Source organism: Taudactylus pleione, unplaced genomic scaffold (assembly GCF_031769625.1).
Source record: "Taudactylus pleione unplaced genomic scaffold, aTauple2 ptg000319l, whole genome shotgun sequence".
Taxonomy (NCBI): domain Eukaryota; kingdom Metazoa; phylum Chordata; class Amphibia; order Anura; family Myobatrachidae; genus Taudactylus; species Taudactylus pleione.
Window position 1 is genome coordinate 497461 of NW_028284720.1, and position 22023 is coordinate 519483.

The following is a 22023-nucleotide window of genomic DNA, read 5'->3' on the forward strand; positions in this document are numbered from 1 at the left end:
GGTCCAAATATCTCCCATTTTTCAACGCGGTTAGGATCGATCAAAATGGCTGTTTTTTTCACTTGAAAAATCAGGAATTTACCAAGCTCCCGGTTTTGACAGGATCATTTTGTTTGATGGTGTATTTGATCAATCCTGTCCGTGATGAAGCCCCAAATTCCCTGCCTGACTTTCTCTTCTAAACAAGCAACCTGCACATATCAGTGAAATATGTGCAGGCTACTTGTTTGTTTTTTATATTTTAAAGGTTAGTTTATTTAAAAAAATTTATGTGAGGTCCCCCCTAAAGCCTAACGAGCCCTAGACTGGTCAGCCAGTCCATGTTCTGAAAACTATGGTGAACAAAATGAGTGGGGTTCCACCATAATTTAGGAACCAGCACCTGGCTGCAGGGCCAGTGCTGGTTTTAAATGTTGGTGAAAAAAAATTGCATAGGGGTCCCCCTATATATAAAATATGCACCGAACCCAAACCAACCGGGATGTAATGCCACAGCCAAGAGACCATATTACCAGGTCTTCATGGCCAAAGCATTCTCATCCCAATCTGGTCAGGCCAAGCTGGGGATCTCAGGGGAGGTTGGGACCTCCCAAAAAGGGGTCTCCCCTCTCCCAAAACCCCAGACATAAACATTTTTATTTTACAGTGGAACTATGGGTGCCAGCATGCCTGCCCTTTGGCACTTGTGGAACTACAAATGCCAGCAGGCAGCTGACACGTGTACCCCCACTGTAACATAAATAGTTAAAAAAAGACACAACACACACTGTAGATAGTATAAATATATTACACACCTACCTCACGCACACATACTTACCTGCTACCAGATGTTTATGTCCACTTCTCCCATGTCCATTTGGATGAACCTGAAAAAAAAATATTATACTCACCTTCATCTTCGCACTGGTCTCTGTAGCATCCAGGGGTCCTGGCAATATAACAACCCAAAAAAATTGAAGCCATATGGACAAGTATTGCTGTGTATGTTGTCATACACAGCAATACTTTGCAAATGACAGCTGACTGGCCGCATTGGGAATTTCCAAGGGCCGCTAGACAATCAGATGCTGCTTTACATGTAGTGGCCGCTCATTGGCTGGGATGCACGTGTAACCATGTGTATTTCGTTGTTTGCAATGGTCACTGTTATATCCAAGAAATCAATACTCTTATCATCAATGGTACTAGTGATCCAAAGAAAGGTTATCTGACTCAACAATCTGCTTCAAGATGAAAAACAGGTAGTCTATATATCTGCCATAAAGGACCAGATTTGCAGTGAACTCACCCCCCCACATGAGGACCATGTAGAGGTTCGTAAAGCTCATAGCCCATTTCAGACCCACTTGCTAGATGCGTTTGCATGCAGCCACTCTGCTGCTAATATATGCATAGAAGCACATGCACGGTATGGCAAGAGGATGCCCCCTTTCCTTCACAGCACTTGTCATCTCCAGGAAGAGTATGCTATATCAGTAACATCGAGAGCCCTTGAAATCAACCCTACCCTGCCTCAAGCACTGCGAACACTACAGTGTGAAATACAACTAGGTGACAAATACAATGACTCTTTCATGTTAATTATGTACGCCCATAAATTGCTGTTAGAACGCACAGGCATGCCCGTGTTTGCACATCCACTCTCCCATTTTCAAAGACCAGCCCCAGTCACTACACATAAATGGCACTTTATTGCACTCAAACTAAAGAGCAGAATAATGCTAGCATGCAATCGCTTCCCAGTCCCTGTGACTGGCTCGCACACGTGCACTGCGATGCATATGCATGTGCAGATAGGAGAAATCGGCGAGCTACGTGTGAACGCAGCCTAGCGAACGGGTCTGAATCGAGCACCAGGTGCAAACCTGGTCCCCATGGCAGTCCTTCAAATCTGTAGCTACAATTGGCAGTTGAAAATAAAATAATTATTAGATAGTATAAAATATATGCATGAAATGATAAATTTATTTAAAGCCCGAGTTATATTTGCATGAAGATCTAAATAGTGTTTAGTAGCTTCAATTAAGATTGTGTGGGATGTTTGTACAGTATATAAAGCCTTTACATCACAGGTCATAAGTATATAATCAGAGTGCCAATTAATGGAGTTAATCAGTTGTAAAAATTGAGTAATTTCATGAATGTGTGATTTTAAATTAGTAGTTATTGATTGTAGATGGGAATCTACAAAGAAATAGATATTGGAGGTTATTGACCGAATGCCTGAAATTATTTGGTGTCCAAGGGGATTAGTTGTGGTTTTATGTATCTTGGGGAGATGGTAATAGGTGGGTATAATGGGGTGAACAGGATATAGAAATAAATGCCTGTCCTTGGTGACAACACCTTCTTGTAATGCATGGTCTAATAGGATCTTAAGTTCTTTTTTAAATTTCATTGTGGGGTCATGGTCTAGAGTGGCATAAAAGACTCTATCAGCCTCTAATAAGTAAGTCATTCTATCCTGAATGATTTACCCTCCACCCTTGTCTGGCTGTTTGATAATAATTGATCGATCTGCTTTTAGTTGTTTTATGGCCTTTTTTTGTATTTTATTGTGGAAAACTGATCACATAGGTTGCTAAAATCATCAAGGTTGGTTTTGTAAAACTATTTATTTGAGCATTTCTGCAATGTAGAGGAAATTAGGATGACTTCCTTCTGAATTTAGACTGATTTAGGGGTGAATCATTGGATTCCCTTGAGTTCACCTGATCAATATCAAACATTATTATACCTTTATCTGATTCTGTGGGGAGCAAAAATTTTCTTCTAATAGTGACATTAGTGATTGAATGCCATTTTCATCACTGGAGACTGTAAAATTGGAATAGTATTAGTAGTGGGATCCTCTCCCTTGTATTTATTGCAAAGTACTGTTTTCTACATAAATAACAGGTGAATCTGTTTAATTCAACAAATAATTTGAAGAAATTGGGTTTAATAGTAGGGGAAAATTTGAGTGCCTTCATGAGTAGTTTGACTTGTGCTTCTGTTACTGTTTTGGCTGAGAGATTGTGAAGACCTTTTGGCTGTAAGATGTATTTTGCATTTTTGTTTGTGTTTTTGTTCCTCCTTGTCAGGTTCTGGTTTTGTTGTGGACCCGGGGTGGTAATAGGAGCAGACACTGAAGCAGATTTAAAAGTAAATGTAGACCTTTTAATGAGTGGCTTAAGAGACATGAATGTGGCAAAACAGAAAGGCCGGGTTTAGCACTAAAGTGCACTTGGGAACTGTAGTGATGCAATGGGAAAAAGTCCAGGTAGTGGTAACAGAAGGTAGTCGAGTATTCCAAGGTTTGGTGAGGCTGAAGTGAATTGCAGGCTGAGGTGAACTGCAGGCTGAGGTGAATTGCAGGCTGAGGTGAAAGAGTCCAGAGGAAATGTAAGTGGAGGCAGGGTGCATGGTAACAGCTGACACAGGTACTCAAGCAAGTGAGAGGCAGTAGGAGGAGTCAGGGGATTCCAGCAGGAGAAACAGGTTACACTGGCAATGCAAGGGATCTCTGAACTCCCTTAAATCCCCATTGCTCAGCCGTGACTGGTCAGAGATGAGCATGTGACACACCAGGATAGGGCAACTAGGTCACATGACAGGAGGCAAGGTGGCAGTGCCCATGCCAGAGCGGAACGGAAGCACCACCAGGCCTAACCAGACCAGAGTGACAGTATGCCCGCACAGGGCTACGCACAACCAATGCACCCCGCCAGGCACCAGTGCCACTGCCAGATGCCCCTCGCCATAGCGCCCTCACAGGTATCACCCGTTGACCGCCATGCCGAGAAACCCTGCTCGTGACACTCCTCTACTGCCTCTTTTTCTTTTCTCTGTACCTTTTTGGGGTTGCAAATCTTAGTGCTTCAAACCTGTTTTGCAGTTGAAAAGGGCCACTGCTAGAATGTATATATTCTTGTCTATTTGAATGAGATTTGGTCATTGTGGGTATGTTCACATGTGTGTAATTAAACATTCTCTTAGGTTTTGCTCCCTGTCTGACATAATGACCCTGGTGTTTATCCTCTTTGTGATCATTGTTGGTTGAAGTGCTACTTGTCTGGGAGATGGGGTACCTGTTGGGAAATCTCTCTGTCAAATAGCCTCTTTTAGGTTGATTTGGTGTGTTTCTGGGTGCTTTGGAGATATTTAGAAAAATGGGATGACCACTATATATACCTGTTTCTTTACAGTGCAGTGTCATTTTTGTAATCCATTTTGTCTCTATTAAACTTTGTGTTTTTGATGTTAATCACTTGCCTGGCATGGTCATATTAGATACGACCATACCAGACTGGGCATTCCCTGACATGGTCATATCTGATATGACCAGTCAGGAAAGATCTGTGGGCGGCTGCTGGAAAATCAGTTTCTAGCAGCCACCAATCACAGAGGGACCTCCTGATCCCTCTGCACACTTTGGACCTCATTCAGAGGCAGTCGTTGCGGCCGCTCGGTCATACGTCTAACGATCGAGAATCTCTTTAAAAATCAATCGTACGGCCGGGCGATTGCAACCAAATACATGAACAAAGCACCTCCTCTAGCTAACGAGTGATAGCAGCTAACGATCGAGTCAATCGTAGTCAGGCACTGTCAGTCACTGTATGCTAATTAAGTTGTGATGGTAGCGGCCGTATGTGTTGTATTGATGGTCACATGTCATGTTTACATGGTCTATCGATCAGCTTGTTACTAGCTTGTTGTGAATTATCTAATTAGTTAGCTCAATTGTTGTTGCTCTTTTTTCTAACCCTCTTGTAATTAGTCAATAAACTTTATTGTTTAAATGTCATGTAGTTAATGCTGTTGTTTGTCTGTGTTTGTTTTTTATTTTATTTTAATAAAACTGTCATGTTTATTTCTTTTAAATGTTGGTATGTTGTGTTTTTCCTGGTTAACTTTGCAATTGCTTTTTACGTTTGTATATTTTACACTCTTAACTTTGCAATTGCACATTGCGTGTTTTAGCCAATCATATATGTCCTTTTTTTGGGGGTCACATGATGAATGCATTGACCAATAGAAATTAGTTGTAATAAACTTAGTATATATTTTAGCCAATCTTTTTTCATGGCACACATGTATAGTTCATGTTTACTGTAAAACCTGCCATTGCCATCATGAGAGCCGCGGCCTTTACACGTCGGGAGTTGGCCATTATGGTCACAATTCTTGACCACTGTCTGACCAACGCTGAGCCCCCCATCTCCAATAGGCTGAAGAGACAGGCCTATGCGGAGGTCCGGAGGGCCCTTCGATGTGTGGGCTATATGCGCAATATAGCCCAATTAGAGAGGTGATGGTCAGACCTTCGCCAGCGTTCACCAGTTTTATTGGGCAATCTGTGTGCACAAATACGCCATCGTAAGTATGCGTTTTTTATATATTTTTTTATTTTTAATTTAAAATTCACTTTATATTTGCGATCGGTTTTAAAATATGTTACTAAGCAGTAATGTATGTTGTCCCTATTGTCCAGAATGTGTAAAGTGTACTTTGAGTAAGTGACATTTTTTACATTAGACAATAGTAATTTTCCTTTTTTATTAATCTTTCTGTATGCTAATTCTGTGGGTGTTCGGCGGAAAGGGCAAACAAAACAAAGATGTTAACCACAATTTTCACTTCTTAGGCCAACAGCGGAGACGGAGAAGGGCTACCAGAAATGGCCGCAATGCAGGACCCAACCTGCAACCGTACCCCTCACCTACCCCACCCGCTCAACCCAGCCTTCCCTCCCCACCCCAATACTCCCCCAGTAACCCTAACTCCCTCCTCCAATACTCCCCCAGTAACCCTCCCTCCCTCCTCCAATACTCCCCCAGTAACCCTTCCTCCCCTGGCCACTCATCCAAACTCACCCCTCCCAAACCCGAATCCGCATCTGAAATTACCCCTCCCTCAGAATTCTTGCACCCATTTTCCCCTCCCACCCTTTCCCATCTCCAGAGGTTGCTTCCCCGGCAGCCAATCAAGGTAATATTTTTTTTCGTTTTTTTTTATACTTGCAATATGACTTAATGGAAATAGAATGTTGTGTGTGTTGTTATCCATGGTGTGCTTGTTGACATTCCCCCGCTTATATTTAGTGTTCGGTGCCATTTTAAAAGTATGGGTGTCTGAATTTTGGCACAGTAATCATGTCACACAATATATTGTTGGTATGTTTTGAGGCAGTGCCCTTTCATATTTTTCACATTTCCGCCTATATCATGGTTTCTTTGTTTTTGAAATGTTAACACTGTGCACCATTGTTTTTTTCATTTTGTGTTATATGTGAATATTTTATTCCCTGTTTTTTGTGGGGGGAGATTATTTTTACCTTGTTACATTTTAAAATCTATGTTTACTGTAAAGTCCACAAATGTATACACAGTCGCCCATAATGTCACATCACTGGTAATACTTTATGTTGTGTCCATTTGTAAGCGATAGGCTTTTTTGGCAATCCACCTGCATCCTCATGTTTTCATCAAATTACCTTTTTTGTGTTCAAATATAGTATTAGCAACTTTACAGTGTACACTGTAATTGGATGTCAAATGCAGTATTTTTATTATAAATTAGAAACACACTGAAGTATTATCCCTTTCGCTTTTTTCTAATTTATAATTATTTTTAAAATTTTGTTCATTTTTGTTTAAAGAAAAATGTTTACATTACTCCATGCCACAGGACTTGGGAAGGTAATAGTAAACTGAATAACCTTGTTAATGTGTACACTATGGGTTAAATGTACTAAGATGTGAGTTATATTTAAGGAGTGATGTTGCCCCTAGAAACCAAACCCATTTGACTTATCAATTATCTAGCACATTCTAGAAGTTAATACCTGCAATGTGTTTGTTTGCTATGGGCATCCTCACTTCTTAATACAACTCCCAGCTGAGGTAATTTACCCCTAGGTATTATTTATTTTGCAACATAGTTTGTATTCCCCTGTGTAATGTGCCCCTTTAAGTAGGGTATTTAATTTTTGTGGGGGTTCCAATTTCATTTAAATGTTTCAATTTTTAGGGTATAACATTTGTTTGTTAGTTTTGGCATTTTCAAGCCATACTACATTCACACAATGTGGTTCAACCCCTGGTCTTCCTTTCTTTTTTTGTTATCCTTATATTTTTAAAACGCGTTTTTTTTGGTGTTCCAAGTTTAGGTTACACCATAACATCATTGTGGCCACCCCACTATTTAGGACATGTAATAATGTTTGTTTTTGAAATGTTGTATTAGTATTTTAAATGTTGGTTGTAAAAATTACCATTCTCATCTCTACAGATACCCAGAGACTCCTTGCCAGCATCCGGGAGGAGCTGACTATATCAAGTGGGCACCTTCTCCAAATTTATTGGTCCTTTCAATCTGTCATTGGGTCCTTGGACCACTTTGGAGTTTAAAATTTTGTTTACAATTAAAAAAAAACTTTTTATTAAAAATGTGCAAATGAACTACCTTTGTCCTCTTTTTTAACAATAAGCAAATTTGTAATTCTGCATTTCAAATGGCTAATTTACAAAGTTGATGTCCTTCCCATAGTGGTAGCATTGGCCAAATCTGATACATGTTTAGTAACCTTGATTTAATGTGTGGCCGTTGTTTTTTTTTGTGTTTTCTACATTAGCACCTCAATATTTAAAGTTATTACAAAAAAAGGTATGGCAAAATGTTAAAGCTTAATCGTCATTGAAAAGTGGTGTCAACATGCTTTTAGGGATAAAATACATTTTAAAAACACAAAACACATGCAAAATGGTCTGTGATATATTCAAATAATATGTATTGTTTTGTCAAACAGCAACAAAACACATATATAACATTCAAAAGTAAACAATGAGAAGGTAAACACAAAGGGGGAAATCAACAAATTCACAAACTGTGCAAAATGTCAAATCACATGGTGGTCCAATCCAGTAAAAGTGGTGTTGGTTTCCCAAAATCATTACAGGGTTTTGTCAATGGGTTCCATTTTTTTTTCAGGTATGTAAAGTGTGGTAGGGCAAAGAATGAAAAAGTAAGAAAAAATTAGTTTTACAAAAAAAACATTTTAAAAACAAACAAGGCAAATCAAACAAACAGAATGGGCAATTCAAATATACCTCTAAATCAACATAAAATGAAAAAAACATAGCTAAAAAATCTCGCAACAACATCATAGCGTCTGGCCCCCCCGGACAGCCTCACACCACCTACCTCATGGGGGCCATCCTCAGGCAAGGCATCCTCTGGCTGCATGGGTACTCGACTTCTTATTGCAATGTTGTGAAATATCCCACACAGGACCACAATCCGAGAAACCATATCCGGCGAGTACATGAGTGCACCACCAGAGGCCGATACAGTACTCCACCATCTGCCTGGTGGCAGTAAACACGGCATTAATTTGAGTTTGTGGCCCTGGTGTGGGTGTCAAATAAGGAGTCAGCAGCCAGGGTGTGCAAGGATATCCACTGTCGCCTGTTGGAAATGAGACACCATAAGATTTTAAAATGCATAAAAAAAACAAAAAATGTTACACTAGTAACATACTGTAGTTTGACTTACCAAGAAGCTATGCATCACCAGTTTGCAGTCTTGCTAATTTGGGCCAAATCCCTGAATGCTGTATGATGTATGCATCATGTGAGCAGCCAGGAAACTTTGCATTCAATGATAGGATCTGGAGGAAGGCATCACATAGCACCATCACATTCATCGAATGGTAATGTTTACGGTTCCTAAATATGTGCTCATTGTGTGCAGGTGGCTGAAGTGCTATGTGAGTGCCATCCACTACCCCTATGACGTGTGGAAAGCCTGCAATGTCCCAAAACTTCTGCTTAACCACAACAAGGGCTTCCATATCCAAAGGAATACTAATAAATTGTGCTAGATGATTAAAAAATGCATCTAGCACACGCCTCAGGATTCTGGAGAATATGGCTGGGAGAGACCACCCACCAGACCCACAGTGGTCTGGAATGACCCTGAGGCGCAGAAATGTAACACCGCCAACAAATGTATTAGTGGTGGTATTGCTGTTGGAATGTTAATCTGAATTTCTAGATCATTCTTTATTATTGAAAGAGTGTCTAGGATAATTGTTGGAGGGATGCGGTAAGTGGTTAACACCACATCATCAGGCATTCCAAAAAGGGAGACATGTATTCTATATATCTTGGGCCTTGCACCCCTCCTATGCCTACGCTGAGGAGGAGGCCAAGGTAGGTTCGGGTGTGGCAACATGGCTATGATGAGCCGGCCCACGTCGCTCTGAAATGTTTATTTGTGAAAAATTAGTGGGGCTGATATTGTAACTTTTATAAAATTAAAAAATTACTTAGCTTAGTCATAATGTAGCATATTCATACAGGGTTTGGCAGTGCCATCTTCAGAAACACCTACATGTGTTGTTTGTGTTAGAAAAAAACATGAACATAACTGTTGTAAAAAATAAGTGGAGATGAAGTCGAAGTAAAACACAACTATATTACTTGATATTTTGTGAAAGCAATCCGATTTTCAAAAGTAAACAATAATTTAGAGAATATCACAAAACATAAATCATTTTAAAATGAAAAATAAACTTGGTCCTCAAAAAAGTGTAAGCAAAACCGCCTTTAACAAAGTAAAAATCGTAAAATTAAAAAAAAACCTTACTAAAAATTTAACAAAAACATAGAAAAAACAGGAGACACACACACTTACCTGTAACCACTAAAAAGTGTGCTGGAAAACTCCTAAACAAAAACCAAAAAAATCCAAAAAAAAAAAAAAAACAGAAAACATGTCATGCACACAATGGAATGATGCTTGCAGGAGTCAGATACACTTACCGGAGTCTGAATCCAATTATGTGTTCTACAATACTCCTCTCCACACCAAAAAACCCAAGCAGCAAACCAACCAAAAACCTCCAAACGACAACCAGCAACAAAGAACCACCAGCAACGCACAAGTAAGGGACCATTTGGCTCGGCCTTAAATACGGCCCGAAAATACACATTGATTAATTAATGCACTCCAGGTATGCTTTCTGCGTAGGGAAAGAGGGATGCATGGGCAGCCAATCCATGAATGTGGTCACATGTATAAATATTGCTCTCAAACACACTACTCTTTATGCTTTAACAAACTCTGGAACAATGGCTACCGAGGAGCATGCTAACCAGAACACACCAAACACAAGTAAGTTTGTTAATCAATGTTTGCAATTGTCACTTTAACAGTTCATAAGAAATAAACATGCATCCTAAAATTAGAAGAATACTAACATTTTGTAGGTGCGGTTAATCCAGAAAACCCTACAGAGGAGGAGGAGGCTGGCCCAAGCCGTCGAAGGGTCCATAAGCTGCCATTTTCACGGACCGAGATGGAGACATTTGTGACAATGACTATGGAAAATGTAGTACATGCACCAAGAAATATGGGGGCGGGAGCAAAAGACAGGATTTGGGAAGAGATAACCAGGGCTGTCAATGCTGTTGGGACAACAGATAGATCGGTTAAAGTTGTCAAAAAAAGGTAATGATTTGATATTGTGAGTATTGTGAATTAAAAAAAAAAACATGGAATAACCATGAGAAATTATCTTTACACATTGTCAGATGGACGGACTTCAACTATAATTTGAAGAGGAAGTTACGGAGTAGGGTGGACCATGCTGGTGGTGGTCCCATCTTTGAGGAGCTCAGCTTGATGCATTTGGAGGCGTTGGCTGAGGGATTTGTGGAGGAAGAGGAGATAGTTGGCGTGCCCACTATGGACACTGACATGGCCGACTTTAACGCTCCACATGTGTGAGAAGGTAAATATTGACTGTACAAAAAATGTAGAAAGCTATAACATGTGTGCCTCCAAACAAAAAAAAATACAAATTTTAATGTGTTTTTTTACAGACTCAGAGGAGGTAGTGCCTGCTCCTGAGTTGAGGTCTGGGTCCAGCACAGATGGAGACTCTGCAGGGGAGGATCCAAGTTATACATCTGGTGACCCTGTGGAGACTACTCCAGGGGCACCATCCACCCCAGCATTGTCTCTCCTCACCGAGTTGGTTGGCCAAACTCATGGAGAACAGATCTGTTTTCCTGAGGATGGAGACCACTCTGGAGAGGATTGATGGCAGTTTTCTGAAGATGGCGGAGGCCCTGGAGACCTGTGCTGCGGCCCTGGTTCGTTTGGCCAATGGTCAGGAGCAGGCAAACCAACTTGCCATGATGGAGCGAGACTCCTTTCCTCCCAGGACCACCACCCCTGGCACACCAACAGCCACCCAACCAAGTATGGCAAGCCCTAAGCCTGGGCCAGAGGCAATTCCATCTACCTCTGGGCAGGCCAGTCAGCGTCTTACATGACAGTCGGCTGTTCGTAACTTACCTCTTCCTCCGAGCAATCCTAAATGGTGAAAGTAGCCCTGGTTATCTCAACCCTCACTTGTTCATGTCCAGTCCCCATATTTCTAGTCACCAATGTCTCTATCTCCTTTTTTTAAGTTTTTTTTTTGCAATATTGACAAAAATTATGGTGGCATACAATGTTTCAAAAATGCATGTGTTGAATGTAGAATTAAATAAAAAAAAAAAGTTTAACGTGCAAAATAGTGCTCATTTTTTACAATTGAAAAGTATACATGGTTTCAAAAGCATGATATCTGAAAACCCTGCTGCGGCAAAAAATATGCAATTTGTTCAATTAACACAACTAAAAACCCTAAGGCATATACAATTTTTTAAAACTTGTATAAACAATTCGAAAATGCAAACACACCTGAATAATTTACCAGCCAATTAGCAGTGTTAATAGTATGCGAAGGCTGGATAAGCGTGAGAATAACTAAGAATACTAGGTTTTTTGCTGTTTGGCTGTTAATGTCAGCCTTGTTGCTGGGCAGATTATAAGGCTGTCTGGTCAGCAGGTTGGGTGAGCCAATGATATTGCTTGAAGGAGTGGTCAGATGATCAGTATATATTGGCTTGTGTGAACATAGACAGCCTCTTGGTTCCTGGATTTTTGAAACACTAACAGGCTGAGTAGTTTTCCCCTTTTTCTGTATAATCCTACTACCTTTTCATTCCCAGTTTATTATGTTGCATTCCCCCCTTTACATATCTTCCCACTAGTGCATCCTTTTACATACATACCCTGTATATGCCGTTCTGCTCCCCCCCTCTCTGCATCCTGTCCATATATAGCCCATCCATGCCATCCTGCCACCCCCCGCCCATGCATCCGGGCTAATTAATCACACAAGCACCACGCACCTCCTGCACATGGCACCCCCCTTTCCACCACCACTTGCTTGGTCCCCCTCATGGCTGCAGACCTCCTGCTCATCCTGGGTCAGCATGATCACTCCTTTGTGTTGCGGGAGTTCCCTCTTCCGCACCTCCTGCTGGTGCACTTTTGTCTGCCCTCTAGCCCCCCCCTCCTTCACCTCCTCCGATGGGAGTGAGCGCTCCCGCACCTCCTGCTGGTGCCCAGTCCAAGCGGTGCAAGCGCACCTCTGCACCACCAGGAGCTCCCGCTTCTGCTCCATCCACTGGCGCTCCTGTGTCTGCCCTCCAGCCCCACTTCACCTTCTCCACCAGCGGGGGTGAACGCTCCGGCGCCTCCCACCGGTGCCCTGTCCCCGGCACCACAGGTGCCTCCCTGCACCAGCTGGAGCTTCTGAGGCTCCCGCGGGTGCTCCTTTGTCCTGCCCTTTAGCCCTGCCTTTCATCTCCTCCTGCAAAGGCCACCACTCCCGCAACTCCTGCCGGATCCTGGCCACCCCGCCGCGAGAGCGGCCCCATCCAACCCGCCCCCCCTCCCGCACGACGGGTCCTCCATGCTCGGGGGGGCCCCCCTAGTTTTTCCTTCCAGCAGCCAGCCATCTTCTCTGCCCATGCGGCAGGCTCGGCGGCCATTTTCCGTGGCGGAAGTCCCACCCTGGTAGTGGTGACCTCAGCCAAGCATTCAGCCTTAATCCTTTCCTGAGCTGCGCCGGCAGCTTTAGTTGCACTCCTTTTTATTATCCCCTGCCACCTCCACTAGCCCTCCGCCCTCTCTCCCCCACCCCCCTTTCATCTTTTTTTTTTCAGCTCCCTCACCCCCCCACCACCAGCCTCATATTCATTGTTTCCCTTTCTGTACCCCCCCTCATATTTTATTATTATCTGCTGCCCCTCCTTCCCTGGCTATCTTTCTGTCCACCTTCATCCATGCCTCCTTATAATATGTTTCTCTTATGGCTCCCTTCATCTCTTCTTTAGCTCTGCTCCCTTTCGATGTACCCCATCTTCCCCTTTATCCATCATCCTCACCCCTGTTGGTCCCATGTACCCTCCCTGTATACACCCCTGCCCCCCCCTCTTGCCTGCACCCCCTTCTCCTGCTTACCTTTCTCCTTTAGTTACAGGTCAGCCTGGCTCTGTGGGCACCTCAAGATGATGCAGTAGTTCATGCAGCTAATGTTCCAGTGTGGTGGCTAGTGATCCTGTGCGTGTTGAGACGGTGATGGCAGTCGAGCTGGTTAAGGCGGTCGAGCTGGCGGCTCCGCCGCGTTAAAACATCAAATAAAGCACCTCGCAGAAGCATTGTAGAGGAGGTTTTTTTTTTTGTTTTGACTCCAGTTTTTGTTTTTCATCTAACGTTTGCCTGGCGCACTCGCGTTAGATTGACAGGAGGGTTGCACAGAGGTTAGACAGGGGGTATAGGTGGTAATTACAGGGAGGCTTATGACACAGTTCTGGGGGTTAGGAAACAAGGGTACTGTACATTGTGTGAATTCAGCTTTTGCTGTGCGCTTTGCACTTCAGCGAATAAGGATCCACAGAAGTAAATTTGCTGATTTTTCTTGTTCAATTTCGGGATCTCATAGTGTGGAATCAGGTGACTTAGGCGTGTGTCACAATTTTTGTGAATATAATAAATTTGGCTGGGGGTGGAGATACATGCTCCTCTGTGCCATGGGCTATTTGGTGAACAGAGTGCGGAACACGGGTGGATTTATAATACATCTGTGTGTAGTTACATGTTTGTCTAGTCCAGAAATTTGGCATGGTGCGATTTTATGCCCAATGCGGGCGGAACCATGATGGTAGGGTGGTTATGCCTTTTGGGTACAAAGGGTGTTTCAATTTGTTTATAGGTCACGCAGCAATGTCGGCCCTCCTTGGTCACGGGGCTGCCTCCCAATTACCTCTTCGAAACGGGGTAATCCTGGTTTATTAAGGCATATGTTTTCCAGTTATGATCCCGGATGCGTTGTAGGTTGGGCTGTCATTTGCCCTCATGCTGCACTTGCGGGGGTGGCTCCTGTCCAAGGATAGCCTACGTGTATAGGTGGGTTTACCTCCCGACTCAGGGGTTAGCTCCAAGGGAGCTAGTCGGGCTCAGTCGCCATTTTGCTTGGCTGTCTTTTGCTGTACAGCACAGGTGGTGTAGTGGTTAGCGTTCCTCCCTCCCAGCGAAGAGGTTGTGGGTTCGGTTTCCACCTTGGCCTGATATCTTCCTGTATTTGTGTTTCCTCCATGTATTCTGTTTCAATGCGTGGGGTTTTAGTGGTGTTCAGGTGAATTTGCAAAATAATCTTTGCCTACGGGCGGTGCGGTTTCCGGCACCTATATCGAGAAATCCATTTTTCTTACTTTCGCATGTTCAGGCAGGCACTGACCAGGTCGGTGTAGCACATCGTCCGTTTTGATTTCTCTTCATGGGTGCGGGAAGGAGTGACGTCTGTTTGGACCTCCTCTTGGGGCACAGTCACCTTTTTTCTGTGTTTGGGTTGCACGTGATATGATTGTAGGTTTTGTGTCTGGTTGGTATGTTGGAGATGGAGATAGTCACGATAGCAGGTTGTGGTTGTTTGGTAGGTTTTTGTAGCATAGTGGGAAATGGACCGCATATCACAGTAGACATTTAAGGTTTTGAGCCTCAGTGGAAACATTTAAAAAAAAATAATAATAATAATGGGTTTGTAAGTTGTTTGCTTAAATGCGGCTGATTTATAGGTTTACACAGTTTGAGCAAGCATTTCGTTGTTGGGCAAGGTTTCTTGTTCAATTTAATGGTGAACTAATTTGTGCTTCAGCGGCAATTGTTGCTGCAATTTGTTTACCAATGCGGCTGGCTGGCCAGGTTTTTTGGGCTTTCAGTTGGAGGGAAATTTTTCAACATGGTTTATTACGATACAGGTTTTTCGAGTAATTGTTGCTGTTGGAGCCATTCCCAATTTTCATGGCAAAATAAGGCTGGTTAGTGCGACTGATGATTAATTATTTTCTAATCTACTCAATTGGGTGCAGTTCATGCCATCTACAACCGAAACTCGTTCCTTTTGCGTTTGCTTTGTCATTTAGTTTTGTGCGTTTAGTTCAAAATATTATATTTCTACATACAAATTGCGCTTCGGTCTCTTTTCCCAATGATAATTAAGAGGAAATCGTCTGCCTGGCAATTTTGGCGAGCAATTTTGGCGAGCCATCTATGGAGGGTAAGTTTTTCAATATTGCCTTTACTTCTTTGTTTGGAGCCATTCGTAGCGGAGCAGCTCCAAAGCCTCTGCGGTGGCGGTGCCAGTGGGGATCTCATCTATTGTTAGCTTGAAAGTATTCATATCCATACCCAGTCAGTTATTACATGTTGGGTGAATGGTTTCCCCGTTCGCGTCGTCTCCAGGCGGCTTTTTGATGTACAGTTTTGATGCGTTGCTTGTGGTTACGGGCAGGTGGCTTCTGACGGGTGTGAGGCTTCGCTTTTGCATTGGAACTTTTCAGCTGCTATTTTGGAGTGTTTAGTTTCATCAGGGATTTTGTTTAAAGATATTGTTTTTCAGGAGATTAGTGGTGCTTTGCTAGTTTTCATTGGGCAGTTCAGACCATAAAGGTGGGGGTGGATAGTTTCCTTTTCTCAACATCCAGAGGTTAATTTGCCCGGTACGCATTGCGGTGCATTACAGATGTGGCGCCCTGCTAGTGAACACAAGGAGAGTTTACAAAGAGAGTGTGAGGCCTCACTTTTACATTTGAACTTTCCAGCTGCTATTTTGGAGTGTTTAGTTTCGTCAGGGATTTTGTTTAAAGATACTGTTTTTCAGGAGATCAGTGGTGCTTTGCAAGTTCATTGGGCAGTTCAGACCATAAAGGGGGGGGTGGATAGTTTCCTTTTCTCAACATCCTGAGGTTCATTTGCCTGGTACACCTTGCGGTGCATTACAGATGTGGTGTCCTGCTAGTGAATACAAGGAGTGTTTACATGCCAATCTTACCCTGCATTCTATAGTTCACTTAGAGCACGAGGGTGGTGTACAGGCCAATCTTATCCTACGTACTACATTTTAGTTTTCTGCGGTTTTTGGTCTAAGTTTTGATTGGGGCAGTTTCTATGCTTCAGTTTCTAGAACTCATTTTCTTCAAATTGGTGCAGTGATTGCGGTGGCATTTCCTGCAGAGTTTAGGGCGTGCAAATGACTGCCTATGAGACATGTATTCAGTTGCGACTAGAACTAGTTGCGCACCTTGCGACAACCTGAAACGTTGTTTACCAACCAATCATTGAACGACTAGCATTAAACAATTGGGGGGTGGTGAAGGGGTTTTTTAATTTTTCCTCCCGCGAGCCTTGATCCGGCCCAATTTGGTACACGGGTAGGTTTTTTAGTTTTTCCCCTTCACTCAGGTTATTTGTTTCCCCTCTTATGCATCCCTGCTATTTAGTTGCTATGTGTTTTCTTAAAGTTGTGTTGGGATTGTTCGGGTTTGGTGCGATATTCATGGTACGGAACTTTGTTGCTCACAGGGATTGCAGAATTTGACAATTTGGGTTGTGAATGATGTGCACGGTTTGGTGTAGAGTTTTGTGCTTGGGTTTCTTGTGTCCTCAGTGACTAAATAGGATGTGCCTGACTAGGAGGGTCGCCCGTCAGGGCAACGATGTGCAACAGCAGAAAGGTGCGGTGTGATCGTTCGTGGTGAGAGGTTTTGATGGGCTTAAGGCCAAATGGGAGGATGTATGACCTGTATGGTGCATAGTTTGACTTGGAGAGTGGTGTATAAGCATGGTGTGTTAGACAGGACAAGGAAGAAGGTGAATGTGTCAGAAGACTGTCATGCAGTGTCACTGGGTGGCTTGGTTGTGAGTCATAGCTTTTAGTTGGTGTTTTTACTCTGTATTTTTTAATCCTGATTGAGGGCATCTTGATGAATTGGATTCAGTTTCCTTATTTACTAATTCTTGTTTTGGGCTAGGTCGTGTTGGGTGGTAGGCCATTTTCCTTTGGAGTCTGGCTTTGGCAGGAGTACGCTGCAGCTCAGTGGCTTTATGTGGCGTAAGATATGTTGTGGGGGCACTTGCCCTCAATGACCCTGGCAAATATGTCCTGCTCCGCATGGGGGGACCCGGGCGCTTTTTGTATGGAAGCATCTCGGATTGGCCCAGGAGGGAATTGGGACCCTCGCAGCGTTAGTGCGTCTAGAGGGGGGACGTGTCAGTCATTCCCCTAGTATTTGAGCAAAGTAAAAGCTAGAACTGAGCCTGCAGCATCTCTTTGCCACCCTGGTTAGGTTAATTAATTATAAATAAAAGCTGTAACCTTATTTAGCCAAGCTCTTGTTGTCTGTGTCATTATTTATTAGTTTAAGTTAAGTAAGCTATACAAGGTTGTTAAGGGTTAGAAGCAATAAACCAATGTATTTCTTATAGTATGCAAAGGCGGAATAAGCGTGAGAATAACTAAGAAAACTAGGTTTTTTGCTGTTTGGCTGTTAATGTCAGCCTTGCTGCTGGGCAGATTATAAGGCTGTCTGGTCAGCTGGTTGGGTGAGCCAATGATATTGCTTGAAGGAGTGGTCAGATGATCAGTATATATTGGTCTGTGTGAGCATAGACAGCCTCTTGGTTCCTGGATTTTTGAAACCCACCATCCCACCCGTTACTGTTTATGTTGTGTCATACTAACTTTTTCTTCCCAATTCAGGGGAGGAGCAGCATGGCGGGAGTACACTGCAGCTCAGTGGCTTTATGTGGTGTAATATACATTGTGGGGGCACTTGCCCTCGATGAACCTGGCAAATTTGTCCTGCTCTGCACGGGGGGACCCGGGCACTTTTTGTACGGATGCGTCTCGGTTTGGCACAGGAGGGAAGTGGGACCCTCGCAGTGTTAGTGCATCTAGAGGGGGGACGTGTCAGTCATTCCCCTAGTATTTGAGCAAAGTAAAAGCTAGAACTGAGCCTGCAGCGTCTCTTTGCCACCCTGGATAGGTTAGTTAATTATAAATAAAAGTTGTGACCTTTTAGCCAAGCTCTTGTTGTCTGTGTCGTTATTTATTAGTTTAAGTTAAGTAAGCTATACAAGGTTGTTAAGGGTTAGAAGCAATAAACCAATGTATATCTTATAGTAACAACTAACAATTATTAGCTGCTTGCATTGTGTGGTGCCAACTAGAAACATCACTCCGAACATCAGTTACATTTGCTTCTATCGATTGTACTGTATGGCTTGCGGGAGCTTCTTCCCTACCTTAAGCCTGCTCGTAGATTGACGTTTTACTACTTCCGGCCTTCTATGTCGGTCGTAGCAGGTAATTTTTGTACGCCCCTTAAACGCAGTGAAAACGGTGAGGAACGTCTGCGTTTTCAGACCACCACCCCCGTCAACACCCACAAACAGCCTTTCATGTCAATCAACTCCCGGAAGCCACTTCCTGCTCGTAAGCCGTACGCTTGACTGCATTTTGGATCATTAGAGCTCGTACGCACATGCGCACAACTAACCGTACGCATGCATGGTTTGGAAACATTGGGAAGCGTACAACCGAGCGGCCGCAACGACCGACTCTGAATGAGGTACTTTGTCCCTCACCGTGGGCCGATCACTGCAGTCATCGGCCAGCCCAGCGCCGGCGCACCCACAACCCAGCAGCTGCCGAGAGGACAGGGCAGAGAAGTCAGCGCTGACAGCGCTATCCTTCTCTAGCTCCAACTCTGGCTATCAGCAGCCGCTCCCCCATTTTTGAAAGCCCCACCCCCATGAATAAAGCAAAGCCCTGGCCATAATATATATGTGTGTGTATATATATGTGTGTATATATATATATATATATATATATATATATATATTATATATACATATATATTGTAAAGTAAAGTTAAGATAAGATTAACAGTGGTTGGGGACTGCCATCTATATATATATATATGTGTGTGTGTATGCAGCAAAACACAGCGGCACTCACGGGTCTTGTAATAAAGAATGATGCCAACCAATGGCCTTTTCATACTACAGATGGCACCAGGGCCATTACAGCGTGTTTGTTGAGGAGTGCTGGCTTAAAGAGACAAATATATATATGTGTGTATATACATATATACTGTATATATATATATATATATATATTATATATACATATATATGTATAGATGGCAGCCCCCAACCAGTGTTAAGGAAACATCGGCAGCTGTTGTCACAATCAATGTTTCTATCGATGGCCATCACTACTATATACCATAAAAAATTGACATTTTTATTGTATACAGCGTTTAAAAAAATATTCATTTTTTCCAAATTCGTGTTGGATAAGTTTTAAAAAGCTGTTCCTGACCTAATTCAATCATAAAAAAGACAATTTCGGAGCGGTTTTTGGAAAAATAATTTGTCAGTTAAGTGGTTAATGACCTCTTGTTCAAAACTTAAAACTCTTTTATCTACCAGCTGCTCCCTTTCCTTTCATATGGAAAGGTCTGTGTATTGTTCAACAGTTTTTACTGTGTTTTCAATCTCACCTTCTAAGTCTCAGACTAGTTTTAGTCTTTATTTGATTAAAGCTTCCATCAAATCAAAGGAACATTGATCAAGTAGGTTTTTCCATTGTTGTAGAAATGTTTGATCTCCCATAACAGAGGGAGTCTTGAGTACTCTTAAACCTCGTGGGATAAATGATTAAGGGAAATTTGTTCCCACCAATGTTTAGTTTCACGTTTAAGTAGGTTCTCTCGTTTATTGATTGATTTAAACATATCTTGTTCTCTCGATAGCTGTCTTAATGGGGGAGTTGTTATCTCTGTCTGGTTAAGTCTATTGTTAATAAGCTCTTTTCTCATATTAAATATGTTTTTAAAAAATGCTAAATCCATACTGCAGATTTGGGATTTTTGGTAAAAATATTAGGAGCAATAAATATGGCGCTCTAAATCAGGGATGGGGAACCTCAGGCCCGGGGCCCCCGGAATCATTTGGTCTGGCCCTCAGAGTTTTTTTCTACTAGCCTCATCTGGCTAACAGGGTGCCTAGAATGGCACCCTGCAGCCAGAATGTATGCAGCAGTGCTGGAGCATTCATAGGATGCTTCAGATGGTCACACCGCTGCCCTTATGGCTCCCCGAAGCATCCTCAGGATGCTCCGGGCATTGCTGTAATCACCGGCGATTGTGGCCCTACCCCTGTGTGATGTCACATGGAGGGAGCGTGGGCTCCATCTAGCCTGCAAATAATGTTATACATATCAAAATGGCCCTATGCAAGAAAAAAGGTTCCCCACCCCTGCTTTAAATACTCATGCCAGGAGACGATGCATTGGCACACTACCGGCTGGTTAGACATATACCCTTTCATGGGCATGCCTTGACACCACTCTCCTAACAAGTTACGACGGCCAATAATTTCTGCGAATACTCCTGACCTCAGCAACCGATACAAGCCACATATGAAGTATATATTCTATTCAAATAACTCATGGTACAGTTTAAATCAAAGCCGGTATCCAGGCATACAGCTACAAGCTGATGGCTTCAAGGACCCCACAGATTTTATACAAGATGTACTCCACCCTCCAATTTGAATACATAGCAGCCCTAGAGAAAGCCGGGACTCGGCCGGATGGGTAACTATTCCAAATCTTTATATATTTTTTATATGTTGTACCTATCCGGGGATGCCCAGTAGGAACTGGTCCTAAAAGCACAAGGGACACACGAATGGACTAACCATCTCTCTAGTCGCTGACTACACCATTTACTATGCTCAGTATATATAAAAAAAAATTTTCTTGTGTATGTATATTTTACACTTTTATATTGAACCATTTTTTTGAGATTTCTGTGGTTTGAGGATAGTGCAGTCTCAGCTGTTGGTATTTGTACGTGTATAAATTAATCTCAGCGGCACCACACGCAGCAGGGGGAATCTCTCAAGTCCTGTGGCAGCGTCAGGTCTACCCTTAGCTTACATGCAACTTCGATGGCACTCAATGTTTCCCATGTTTACACTGTCAGTCATGGCATAGGTGGGCAGCTTTATGTTTTGCTGGGTGTCTGCTTCTTGTGCTGTGGTCTACATGCTTATTCATTGATTAGCATATTCTCGCAGCGGCTGGGTGCGAGCGTCTGCCAGCATGCATTCCTTGCTGAATCAGACCCTTAGATGCCCACTATGAGCCTTTGTAAGTGCTGTAATGCCAATTGGTGTGCCCTTAGATGCCACCACAGGTCGCATCATCAGAACTTGCTCAAATGCTATGGCAGGTGCAGATTTTTCAGTCCGAGTATGGCTTCCAAAGGGAACGGTTGATCTTCTTTGAATGCAAACACTTCAGCAACACACCTGCAACATGCCCATAACATGTCCTCTCCATGTTTCTGCTTAGTCACCTCCCAGTCGCCACTCTGGAACATCCAGCAATTCTCTAAGATATTTATGGTACAGTACCTTGTGCCCCAATCGCAAATGCACCTCTGTGCAAAGACTCTGTGTAACACATGTGCCTCACCTCTCTACATGCACTTTGTGTAATGCATGTGCCTCACTTCCCTACATAAACCCTGTGTAATGCATGTACCTCACCTCTCTACATATACTCTGTGTAATGCATGTGCCTCACCTCTCTACATATACTCTGTGTAATGCATGTGCCTCCCATCTCTACATACACTTTTTGTAATGCATGTGCCTCCCCTCTCTACATACACTTTGTGTAATGCATGTGACTCCCCTCTCTACATACACTTTGTGTAATGCATGTGCCTCACCTCCCTAAATACACTCTGTGTAATGCATCCACTGCACCTCTTTGTATAG

The 22023-nt window shown here is 42.9% G+C and overlaps 1 pseudogene; it reads left to right on the plus strand.

Annotated features, from left to right (window-relative positions):
• The window catches only part of LOC148509551 (vomeronasal type-2 receptor 1-like), a 39299-nt pseudogene extending 28523 nt beyond the window's left edge, over window positions 1-10776 (plus strand).
• Window positions 10777-22023: the final 11247 nt, after the last annotated feature.